The sequence below is a fragment of the Pteronotus mesoamericanus genome, unplaced genomic scaffold, assembly GCF_021234165.1.
Source record: "Pteronotus mesoamericanus isolate MK-2021 breed Mesoamerican mustached bat unplaced genomic scaffold, CSHL_Meso_final scaffold_12, whole genome shotgun sequence".
NCBI classification, from domain to species: domain Eukaryota; kingdom Metazoa; phylum Chordata; class Mammalia; order Chiroptera; family Mormoopidae; genus Pteronotus; species Pteronotus mesoamericanus.
In genome coordinates this window covers 10,792,884-10,804,236 of record NW_026555303.1, presented here as the reverse complement: position 1 = coordinate 10,804,236, position 11,353 = coordinate 10,792,884, and the positions used below count along the sequence as shown (strand labels likewise).

Here is an 11,353-nt window from a genome sequence, read left to right as displayed (position 1 = left end):
CTTAGGTTGCTTCCAACACTTGGCTATTGTCAATTTTGCTGCTATGAACACTGGGGTGCATAGGTTCTTTTGTATTGGCGTTTTGGTGTTCTTAGGGTATAGTCCCAGCAGGGGAATCACTGGATCAAAAGGCAGTTCCATTTTCAGCTTTTTGAGGAAATTCCTCACCGCCTTCCACAGTGGTTGCACCAGTCTGCATTCCCACCTGACAGTCTACTAGGGTTCCCTTTTCTCCACAGCCTCACCAGCACCTGTTGTTTTTTTTTATCTGTTTATGATGGCCATTCTGACAGGTGTGAGGTGGTAACTCATGGTGGTTTTGATCTGCATTTCTCTGATGGCTAGTGATGCTGAACATCCTTTCAAATGCCTCTGGGCCCTCTGTATCTCCTCCTTGGCAAAGCATCTGCCCAGGTCCTTTGCCCATTTTTGACTGGATCATTTGTCTTCTTGGAGTGGAGTCGAGTGAGTTCTTTGTATATCTTGGAGATCAAACCTCTATCTGATGTATCATTAGCGAATATATTTTCCCATAAGGTTGGCTCCCTTTTCATTTTGCTGATGTTTTCTTTTGCCGTGCAGAAGCTTCTTATTTTGATGAGGTCCCACTTGTTTATTCTTTCCTTTATGTCCCTTGCTTTAGGAGACATATCAGTGAAAGAATTGCTGCATGGGATATCTGAGAGTTTCCTGCCAATGTTCTCCTCTAGGACTTTGATGGTGTGGTGACTTATATTTAAGTCTTTTATCCATCTTGAGGTTATTTTTGTGTATGGTATCAGCAGATGATCCAATTTCAATGTTTTGCATGTAGCCGTCCAGCTCTCCCAACACCATTTGTTGAAGAGGCTATTACTGCTCCATTTTATGCTTCTGCCCCCTTTGTCAAATATTAGATGTCCATAGAGCCCTGGGCTTATTTCTGGTACTGGCACAAGAACAGACCCATAGACCAGAGGAACAGAATAGAAAGCCCAGAAAAGAAAAATCTTAATAACATAAAAAAATAAATAAAGATAAAAAGAAAGGCACTCTTGAAGAAGTGACATTTTAATTGGGATTGTGAAGCTAGCTCAGAGAATGAGGGTATTTTCAAGTAATAAGAAGAAAGAGTTTCAACAACAGATCAAAGGAAAACAATAAGTATGAAGATCTATTATTGAAGGAACACTGGTGAAGAAAATGAGGAAAGAGAAAGCTTAAAAAGTAAGTAGGCACCAAGGTAAGGATACAAGTCTAAGTTTGGGATCACTGCCTCTTCATTTCCACCACACCCTCAGCAATGTGCAAGTCTCAAGTTTCGCCTGGTAGTGACACATAAAAAATAGAAAGTTGTTGAAATTAATTGACAAGAATCTTCTTAAATATTAAATTGTCCACCAAGCAGCCTAGCACATGGAAATCAATTCTAAAAATTCTTTGTGAGGGTGCTGACACATGTCCTAACTCAGGAATTATATTAGAAGGTAACAAAGACCTAATGGTATAGAAAGTCCCTGGAGCATCATTAGAAAATTGTACACAAAATGCATTCCTCAAGTGTTGACATTGACAGGACAGCATCATTATGCACCCATTCTGGTGCTTATGAGAAGTCAAACTCCTTATATATTCTAATGTTGGATAATAAGACTCTTATGAACTCAAATTCACAGGCTGATGCTTTTTGTCACTACCAATTACCACAACATTATAAGGATCTAGGAAGGTTGTCTATCTTGGATGAGTCCACAACAGTGAGGGAGGAAGAAAACAGACTTTTAGTCAACTGAAGCAGCTGAATCAACTTTGGTTATAGATGTCAGAGCCCTCACATCCGATGCTCAGTTACTGGAATACTGACTGGTGCTTTGTTAACTGAAATAAATTGAGAGAGCAAGAATCTTACTTAATTTCCAATGTGACACAGCAAGGCCTTAGGAGTCTCCATTCTAGAACTGTACATACATTGGAATAGGCTATCAAATGTAATTATAGAATTTTCTACACCTAATGAGCAATCTACCATGCAGAATTTAGGGAAAGGCCTTAAACACACAGGTAGAATTCAATGATCCCATAGAATTTCTTGAAGTTCTGTGGTCAAACAAAAAGCAGTATATTTCAAGGTAGCTGTATATTCTTGAGAGTTAACATTCCCACAAGGTTTCCCTGCCATTATACCAGGATTTTTTTTAAAGACTGAAAAGATTATGAAAGAATGACCAAATAATATGAAGTCTTTTTTAAAATAATGAATCCCTTCCATTGTTTTAAACAAAACTTTCTTACTTGGAATAACCCAAGAATCAGATTCAGACCCAAAGGTGACACATTTCAAACCCCAAAATAGAAAGAGACAGATATGAGATAGTGACCAAATTAAAACACCAAGGACAATGGTATTCATTTAATGAGATGTCACTTAATCCAATCTCCTAACCAGAGTTAGTATGAGCAAGAAAAAGCCGAGGGAGATCATAAAATATATTAACACTTGAATAAATAACTGGAATATTCCTAGGACCTCTAGGGTCCAACTTCAAGGTCACATCCAAGGAGAATCAGCATTCTACATCTGCATTCTGCACTTCCTCAACAAAGATAAGCAGAGAGTGAAAGGTATCTGAATCACAAGTTAAAACAGAAGATCATGGAAACATGACCCATTACTGTCTGCAGATAAAAGTATTTTTAATTTGTTAAGACAAAGGGCACATGAGGGTGATATCTTCAGGAGAAAAATGAGAATCTTTCAAATTATAATCAAACATTCTCATTCTGATTATATCCACTCAGCCCAACACAGGAAAGTACATTGATATTAATTATAAGGTTTTTTGTTTGTAATAACATAGTAAAATTTTTAAAAACAGAATAGTTCCAGCTATGGTCAGCATTAAATGGCCATAATTTCTATCCATTTCTTGTGTTACAATATAAATGAGATACTGTCTACAGCATTGAAAGAAAGGCTGACTAGTTTCCTTTAGAGTATTTTCCAGATTTTCCACTCAGAGCTGCCTACTTTGGAGGCAAGGAATGGGGAATGGGCATTAGTTCTTTCTCGGAGACCATGGCTAACAAATGAGGAATCATTTTTCTTCTCTTTGGCTTTCATGGTTTCCCACACAACTTGTTTTTCAATTGTTCCCCACAACAGCATGCTATGTCCTGGGTATTTAAACAGGTCCGAGAAATAAAATGACCATCTAAGTCTCACACAGCTTCTAAGTATTAAGATTGGGCATTAAAAACATCTATGATTCCAGAGTCAATGTTTCTGGAATTATCCTGAAATTGGTGGATATGTGGGATCCCGGCTCACGAAGTCCCCCTGATTCATCGCGGATGGAAGAATTGTTCCAGACACCAGTTGCCTGTCAAAGAAAGAGGATAGTTATTCCCTCTAATGGAGAATGCCCAGAGCCCCTGTGCTCAATAGCTTTTATTGAACGGATTATCAGTGGGAGATAGGTAGCAGGAATATACAGGTAATCTCATTACAAAAGTATGTTAATGTTTACAGAGAATAGGTGATGTTTTGAAGAAGACAAATAGCAGGAAACACATCAAATTGCTTGGTTCTAAGATGAGTATAAACATAATGTTTCCAAATGGTTTAGGGTCAGGGTCCATGAATAATGTAAATTTCCTTCCCAGTGTGAGCCGGTTATCACAGCTTGAGGGAGAAACAAAGCATGCTTCAAGGAGTGTAATTTACTTCTAGGCCTGACTTCCCCCCAGGGGTCACCCAATCCAGTTTAGGGCTGTACCTGCCTCTAGTATTGTTTCAAGCCCGAGCCAGGTGGGTGGAGCAGAGCAGCCAAGAGATAAGAAGATTTCTTTCAGATAGAATGAGGACTCCAGCCATGACAAAGCTGAGGGGTGAGGGTCTTTTGCCCCTTCTCTGTGTCCCCCAAGTCCTTCCCTTATGGCCCCTATGTGACTGTGTCTGTCTTAGGTTGCCCCTGCCATCAAGGAGTCTTACCCATCATTGACTAAACAGCCATCCTCCAGGGCTAAGCAGGGTTATGTGAGGGAGGCAGGGGCTGTGCCCCTGCCGGGGCGCAGGTTTTGTCTCCTCATTGACCTATTTTCCCAAGGCCTCCTTACTCAGCTCCAGCCTTGAGGCCCTCTCACCTGTCAGCAAAGCTACAGTTTCTAAAACCATGTGCAATGGTTCCCAACAGGTGGAAGTGCATGAATACATGTGCATGCAGACACACACATACACATCTCACACTAAGTTCCCTAAAGACATAAACTGAAGTTCACTGGTCATCTAAAAAGCAAACAATGAATGTCAGCAGGTCATCTTATGATATTCAAGAATAATAATGTAGAAAGAATGAAATTCAAGAACAAAAGTGGTATTTCAAAGAATAAGCCATATGTAAATGATAGCTGAAACAGCCAGCGGAGCATCAGGAACTTGTAGGCAAGGCCTTGTTCTTTTTCTCTGAATTTTAAAGTACTATGGGACAAGGGTGTCCCAAGTAGTATCTATAGGGGTCCTCCAGGGAATCAAAGTTATTCAAAAATGTATATGGAAAAAGGGTAGAAAGCAACTTGTCAAAGATACCCATTACATTGAAAGAAGCCATGATGGGATGAAATGTGGAGCCCAGTGTCTTAGGGGTCAGTGATTTTTCCCACTGAACCATGAAAATTTTAGAAAAGTCTGGACAGCAAGAACATGAATGACAGAAAAACATTCTGGGAAATTACATAGCCACATGGAAAAAGGAACAGTAAGAACAGAGTTTTCTTGAGAATAATGAGCATGAGAAAGGATGAGCAGATGGGGAGGTAGACCTCTGGGGAAAGAGGACTATAAGTACCTTCTCTGTCATTATCTGACTCTCTGCAGTCAAGTACTTCAAGGCTAAAGGGAAGAGTCCATCTGCTCCACCCTCAAAACATCTGTTATAAAATAAGACTGGATAGTATGTGTCATGTCAAGAGGATCTTGTGAAAGAAACTGCTGAGCTGTACATGGTCTGAGGTAATGGAGAAGTCCCCAAGGTTTGGAGACCTACATTCTAATCCTATTTCAAATGCCAATTTACCATGGAACACTCGGAAACTTCCCAACCCTATTCTGTCTCAAGTCCTTTATTGGCAATGGAGTAGTAAATAAACCTTCTTAGAGGTACACCAAAATCACATTATTGTATTCTTGATAAGTATGATACAACTACAAACTCCTAAAACTGTTCCTCCAGTTCCAGTTAAAGGTGTCCCTCTATTTCAGCTCAAAGAAAACAAACTAAAGTCTTTCATTCTCTGTCAACTCTTGGAGAAAAATGCAAAGATCACTCTTCTATTCAAAGAAAGTTTTATGCTCACCAGTGTGGCTCAGTTGGTTGGGTGTCATCATGCTAAGCAAAAGGTCGCTAGTTCCATTCCCAGTCAGGGCACATACCTGGGTTGCGGATTCAGCCTCCAGTCAGGGAGTGTGTGAGAGTCAACTGATCAATGTTTCTCTCTCACATCAATGTTTTTCTCCCTCTCTTTCTCCTTCCCTTCCCTCCCTCTAAAAATGAATAAATAAAATATTTTTTAAAACACAAAGAAAGTTTTAAAAAACTAAGACAAATTCGCAAGTGTAATTAGATTACATATGTATCCTCACATTGGCAGAAATAATATCCATGTTGTCATATCCATGATCACATATTGAATATTCTCTAATAAAATATGGAGACAGAGTCTACCTTGTTGGTTATATCATTTAAACCACCATCTAGATGTTCCACCCAAAAACCCCTTTTGGAAAAGTAAATGATGGACCATCATCTCCCCCTGAATTCTTCAGTGCTAACAGGATGTACTCTAATGATATTAGAAGTATATTTTTTTGGAAATGAGTTCATAAAAATAAAGTTAAATGAATTGACTGAACACATTTTTAGAATATTCAGGTCTAGGAAGCCAACCCTAGAGGACCTGGCAGTCTTATAAAAGGGAATTCCTCATCATTGTCATTTCTAGAAAAAAGACATAAGTTAAAGACACATTAATTTGTTTCTCATCTTGCTACTGATTGGCCATAAAGATTTCATTTGCCCCCCCCCCAAAAGTTAACAAGATGTGTAAAAAAAAAAAGATTTCGTTTGTCAATAGGAAACAAATAAATTTATCTAAAGCAAAGGATCACTTATCTCTCAGTGGCTACTTATTCATGGATAAAAGAGGGGACAGGAACAGAATCATGAGGAAGACCTTAGCTTTTTGTTTGTTTTGTTTATAACTAGAAAAATTGATCAGGAAAATCCCCTTGGTAGACTATAGCTCAAGTTTAGGGATCACCATATCCATAAATTCATCCCTCTGAATTAACTGTTGATCTCTGCAATCAATAAATTTTAAAATGTAAATAATCCTGAAAGAAGCAATACATCAAACTACATCATTTTAGTGTGAATTATTGTACTAGATGGCTTTGTCACTTGACTTAAGCCTGTGGGAGCATGATTTGAGTGTGCTGGTCTTATAAATGAGCTTAAGTATGGATTGAAAGAGAGAGGATGCATTTAGAGAAACAAGTCTGGGAAAGTCCCGCCATAGGTTCACTTCTGTTCCTCTAAGTCAGCCTTGATAACCTTGGTAAAGTGATGGTATCCTTGGGGGTTAAAATTAAAGAAGGTAAAATTCCAAAAGGGTACTTTTACCTCAAATATAATTATATAAAATAGGATTAGATGACTCTAGTGTTCTAGAGAAAGTGTCCAGTAAAAACATAATGTGAGTCATAAGAACTCTGAAACACCAATGCAAAAGAACCTATGCACCCCAATGCTCACAGAAGCACAATTTACAATAGCCAAGCCCTGAAAGTAACGTAAGTTTCTATCAGTAAATGAGGAGATCAAAAAAGTGTAGTACACTTACACAATGGAATGCTATGCATCAGAAAGAAAGGAACTCCTAACCTTCATGACAGCATGGATGGAACAGGAGAGCATTTTGCTAAGTGAAATAAGCCGGGTGGTGAAAGATACATACCATATGATCTCACCTATAAGTGGAGCCTAATCAACAAAACAAACAAGCAAGCAAAATATAAACAGAGATATTGAAGTATAGAACAAAGTGATAGTAACCAGAGGCAGGGGGACTTAAAGGGGAAAGAAGGGGAAGGGTCAAGTCTAGGAACATGTATAAAGGACCCACAGACAAAGCCAAAGAGAGTGGGAGTTGTGGTGGGTGGGATGGGAGGAGAGTGGTGGGGAGAAAATAGAGACACCTTCACCTGAACAACAATAATAAAAAAAGAAATCTAAATGTTTTAATAGCAACATTCTTAAAGTAAAAGTAAACAGGATAAATTAATTTTAAATTGTTTCTCTTTAACTCAAAATCTAAAATATCATTTTAAATGTAATCTATATAAAACGCATTAAGGAGACCATTTTCCTTCTTTTTTCATTATAAGTCTCTGAAATCTGATATGTATTTTATAATTAGAATATACTGCTATTCAGAGTAATGATTCATCAGGAACATTTGATCTATATTTAGATTTAATAACATTTACATTTAAGAAAGTAGGTCCCTGTACCCCAGTTGTTCTAAATATATTTAAAAATTTTCCAATAACTAAATCAAATATTATTTTTAAAATTATATTATCACAATTAATTATATGCAAGTGAAAACAGGCTCTCAAAGAGATTTCTGCACTTCCACGGTCTTTTTTTTTCTTTTAAAATGTTTATTGTTTATTATATACTTTACATTGAGCTCTTCAGAAAATGTAATTACAATAATTTCCATATGCAATTCCTGGATTCAAAAATATCCTCTATAAATACCTTCAATATTTAGAACTGTATGGAGACACTAGGTCAGCTAACAAATAAAATAAGTAAAATAACTATATAAACAACAAATATCAGGGGTGAGGAACATGCATGGTCAGTAAATCAATTTTCCACCATGTTTTTTTTTTTAACATCATGCATATTTGTTTCATCATATATATCTCCAGTCCAAGAGGTAAATACACTGCTGATGCTAAAAACTTAAAACTATTACCTTTGTTACCTTAAAGGAAAATTCAATTCAATATGAAAGAAATTCCAGATGAAAATTTCAGGATCCTTGATGATAGAGGCATTCAATACCTGTACCACACTGGTGCACACAAATGTTCAAGTAAGGTTAAGAAGAGTGCTTCCCAGGGAAAACATGATCAAAGAAAACAGGTGAACTAGGCAGTCTATAAATAGCTAGCCATTAAGAAGTTACCAATAAAGGACTCATGTTAGTAACTAACCATGTATTAAAAACCTTATCCAATGTTACAAAAAAGCATCTAGAGTAATATGTATGAATGTAAACATAATTGATTTTTTGCCTTATATCTATAATCCTCTTTGAAATGCTAACAGTTCCAACTATGGTTCTTTTGAGAAACTGTAGATGCACATAGATGATCTATTTATTTACTTTCTCAAAGTATTCTCTGGAAGCAGTCATATGTGGCTTGATCATAGGAGAATCTGGAGTCCAGCGTGCTGGGCAGACTTCTCTATGGACTTCCACAAACTGGAGTGCCTTCACCAGGTGGAAGGTCTCTTCCATCCTTCAGCCCACTGGGGAATCATTAACATTCAAATATTTGATCATTCTATTGAAGTCAATTATGAAGAGACCTCTTAGTGCAAGGACAGGAACTTCCAGCAGCACACCGCAGTCTTGGGATATCTGTTTTGTCAGATCTGACAACAGTGCAATGTTTTTGTGGTCCACACCACCATTCTTCCTTGGCATGTTGATCCAGGTGAAATGGCTGAAGTGGAATTCCACAGAAATGGTGACAACTTCACAGTTCATGTCATGAAACTCATTGGCTTTGTCACTAAAAACAATAATTTCTGCAAGACACACAAAGGTGGAATCCAAAGGATAGAACACCAAATATTACCCGTTACAGTCACCAAGGCTTAGTTCTTTGAACTCTCCATTGCCAACAGCTGTACTTTTAAAATAAGTTGTGTTCTGGGTGTTGGCAGGAGCATGGTATGAGGAAATGGTGCTAAAGGAAAATTGTGCTTAACTGGGAGCAACCAAAATACATTTGTGAAACACGTCCCTCAGTAAGCACCAGGCCTAAGGGCTGCAGAGGCAGAGATGCCCCAAGGAATGGTGCTTTCTTGTAGGGTAACTGTAGCCCACAGCAACCTTCCCTCCATGGCTGCCATGTTCAGTGCACACAGGAGCTGCAGAGAAGACTTGCACTCCAATAGCCAAGATATGGAAACAATCCAAGTGTCCTTCAAGGGATGAATGGATAAAAAAGTTGTGTATGCACACACACACACACACACACGCACACACACACGAATAATATTCAGTTGTGAGAAAGAAGGAAATCCTGCCTTTTGGAACAACATAGATGGTCCTGGAGGGTATTATACTAAGTAAAACAATCCTGACAGAGAAAGAAAAAGACTACATAATAACACTTATATCTGAAATCTAAATAAAAAGTCAGACTCATAGAAACAAAGAATAGAAGGTGTTTGCCAGGGGTTGGGGGTTGTGGGGAATAGGAAGAAATTGGTAAAAATCTACAAACCTTCAGCTATAATATAAATATGATCTGAGGATCTAATGCATAACATGGTGACTATAGTTGATAACACTGTATTGTATAACTTAAATTTTTAATTAATTATTCAAAATCCAGTACCTCATTTGCAATACATAAGGTGCTTAAAGTCCACGTGTTCCTAGAGTGTTGGCGAGTGCAAGTCCAGGCATGAAAAAGAGGGCCCAAGTCTTAGTATATGAGTCACAGATTCACATTGAGTCTTCCTAAATTCATTTTGCATTTTTCAGGGGCACAGACTATATTTGTATGACTGACCAGCCATTGAACACATGTTCTCCATAAGTCACAAAGAAGCCCTATCACATAATAATGTGGATTCCCATAACACTAGCCCTACTGTTTGTAAACAATTCTGCCACAAGGTTCTGCAGGGTAGAATCCAGCACAGATTGAACTCGTAGTGATTTGCCCAGTGGCTGGCACAAAGTAAGCATTTGTCCAATTGTTATTAAATGAATGACTGCTCTCCTGGCAGCCAACCAATAGACTCCTTTATAAGTGCTTTATGGTTAACTTTGTTCACACTGGGAATCAATTATTTATCCAGTCAAGAGGCTGTGAGCTCATAACCACTGTGTATGATAACCTTTAATAGCAACCCCACTGTCTACTCCTTGACTCTTTAAATATGTCCCTACAGATGAATGCTGGAAATTAAACACCCTTGGAAGATGCTCCACAAGTCTCTTGATGTATGTTAGACCTCGAGCAAGACAGACCCGAGCACCCGAAAAAACAAAGGAAGAGGCACCACTGAAGATGGATAAAGGAAAGATACAAAATGGGGATGGAAAGGCACAAAAGCCAAACAGTACCGTCTTTGCCACTTGGCCCTCAGCCGGAACTGATGGTATTATATATTGTCTTGTACAATGCTGCACACCTCTGATGTAAGATTATATGAAGACATTTAGAGTAAAAAAGGATTACATTCACTAATATGGCTAAAATTAAGAAATAAAAATAGTAAGGCTGGGTGAACATGTGCATAAATTGGAACCCTCATACATTGCTGATGAAAATGTAAAATGATTAAGCAACAATATTGCTTAAGAGTAATATTTCAAAGGAGAAAAGTAATTTAGATATACCAAAGGTAAAAACCAACAAAATGAATCTAAAATTAAAATCCCTATTTTTATCTGGACAGATGTATTAATTCATTACTAAAATGAAAACTCACTGAGTACCTACTATGTGGCCATGCCTGTGTTGGCAAAATGATTTAATAGATTCTCCATGAGGTTGATTTTGGGGAAACATGAGTCATGGAGTAATTAAAACAAACATAAATGCTAGTCTACAAATGTGGTACTAAACAGAAGAATGTGGCAGGGATAAGGAGGGAAGTAGACAAGACCATTCTCTGCATTATCATATCTATTTTCCTGTCTTTCTTTTTTTTTATTTTTGAAATTTTATTGTATTTTTGCATCACCTTTTAACCATTTTATATTCCTCCATAATTACCACACTGTTGCCCATGTTCATGTGTCCTTTTCCCTTTTTGCTTGATCTCTCCACCTACTAACCTCCCTCTCCCCACCATAGCTGTCATCTTGCTCTCTATGAGTCTGCCTCTATTTTGCTTTTTAGTTCACTTTATTCATTAGATTCCACATGAGTGAAATCATATGGTATTTGTCTTTTTCTGACTGCCTTATTTCACTCAGCATAATGTTTTTCAGGTCCCTCCATGCTGTCACAAAGGGTAAAATTTTCTTCTTTTTTACAGCCAAGTAGTATCAT

At 37.8% G+C, this 11,353-nt stretch overlaps 1 pseudogene; it reads right to left on the bottom strand.

The window, feature by feature from the left end:
- Positions 1 to 8,432: 8,432 nt before the first annotated feature.
- Positions 8,433 to 9,191, bottom strand: LOC129082212 (thioredoxin-dependent peroxide reductase, mitochondrial-like; annotated as a pseudogene).
- Between the last annotated feature and the right edge of the window lie 2,162 nt (positions 9,192 to 11,353).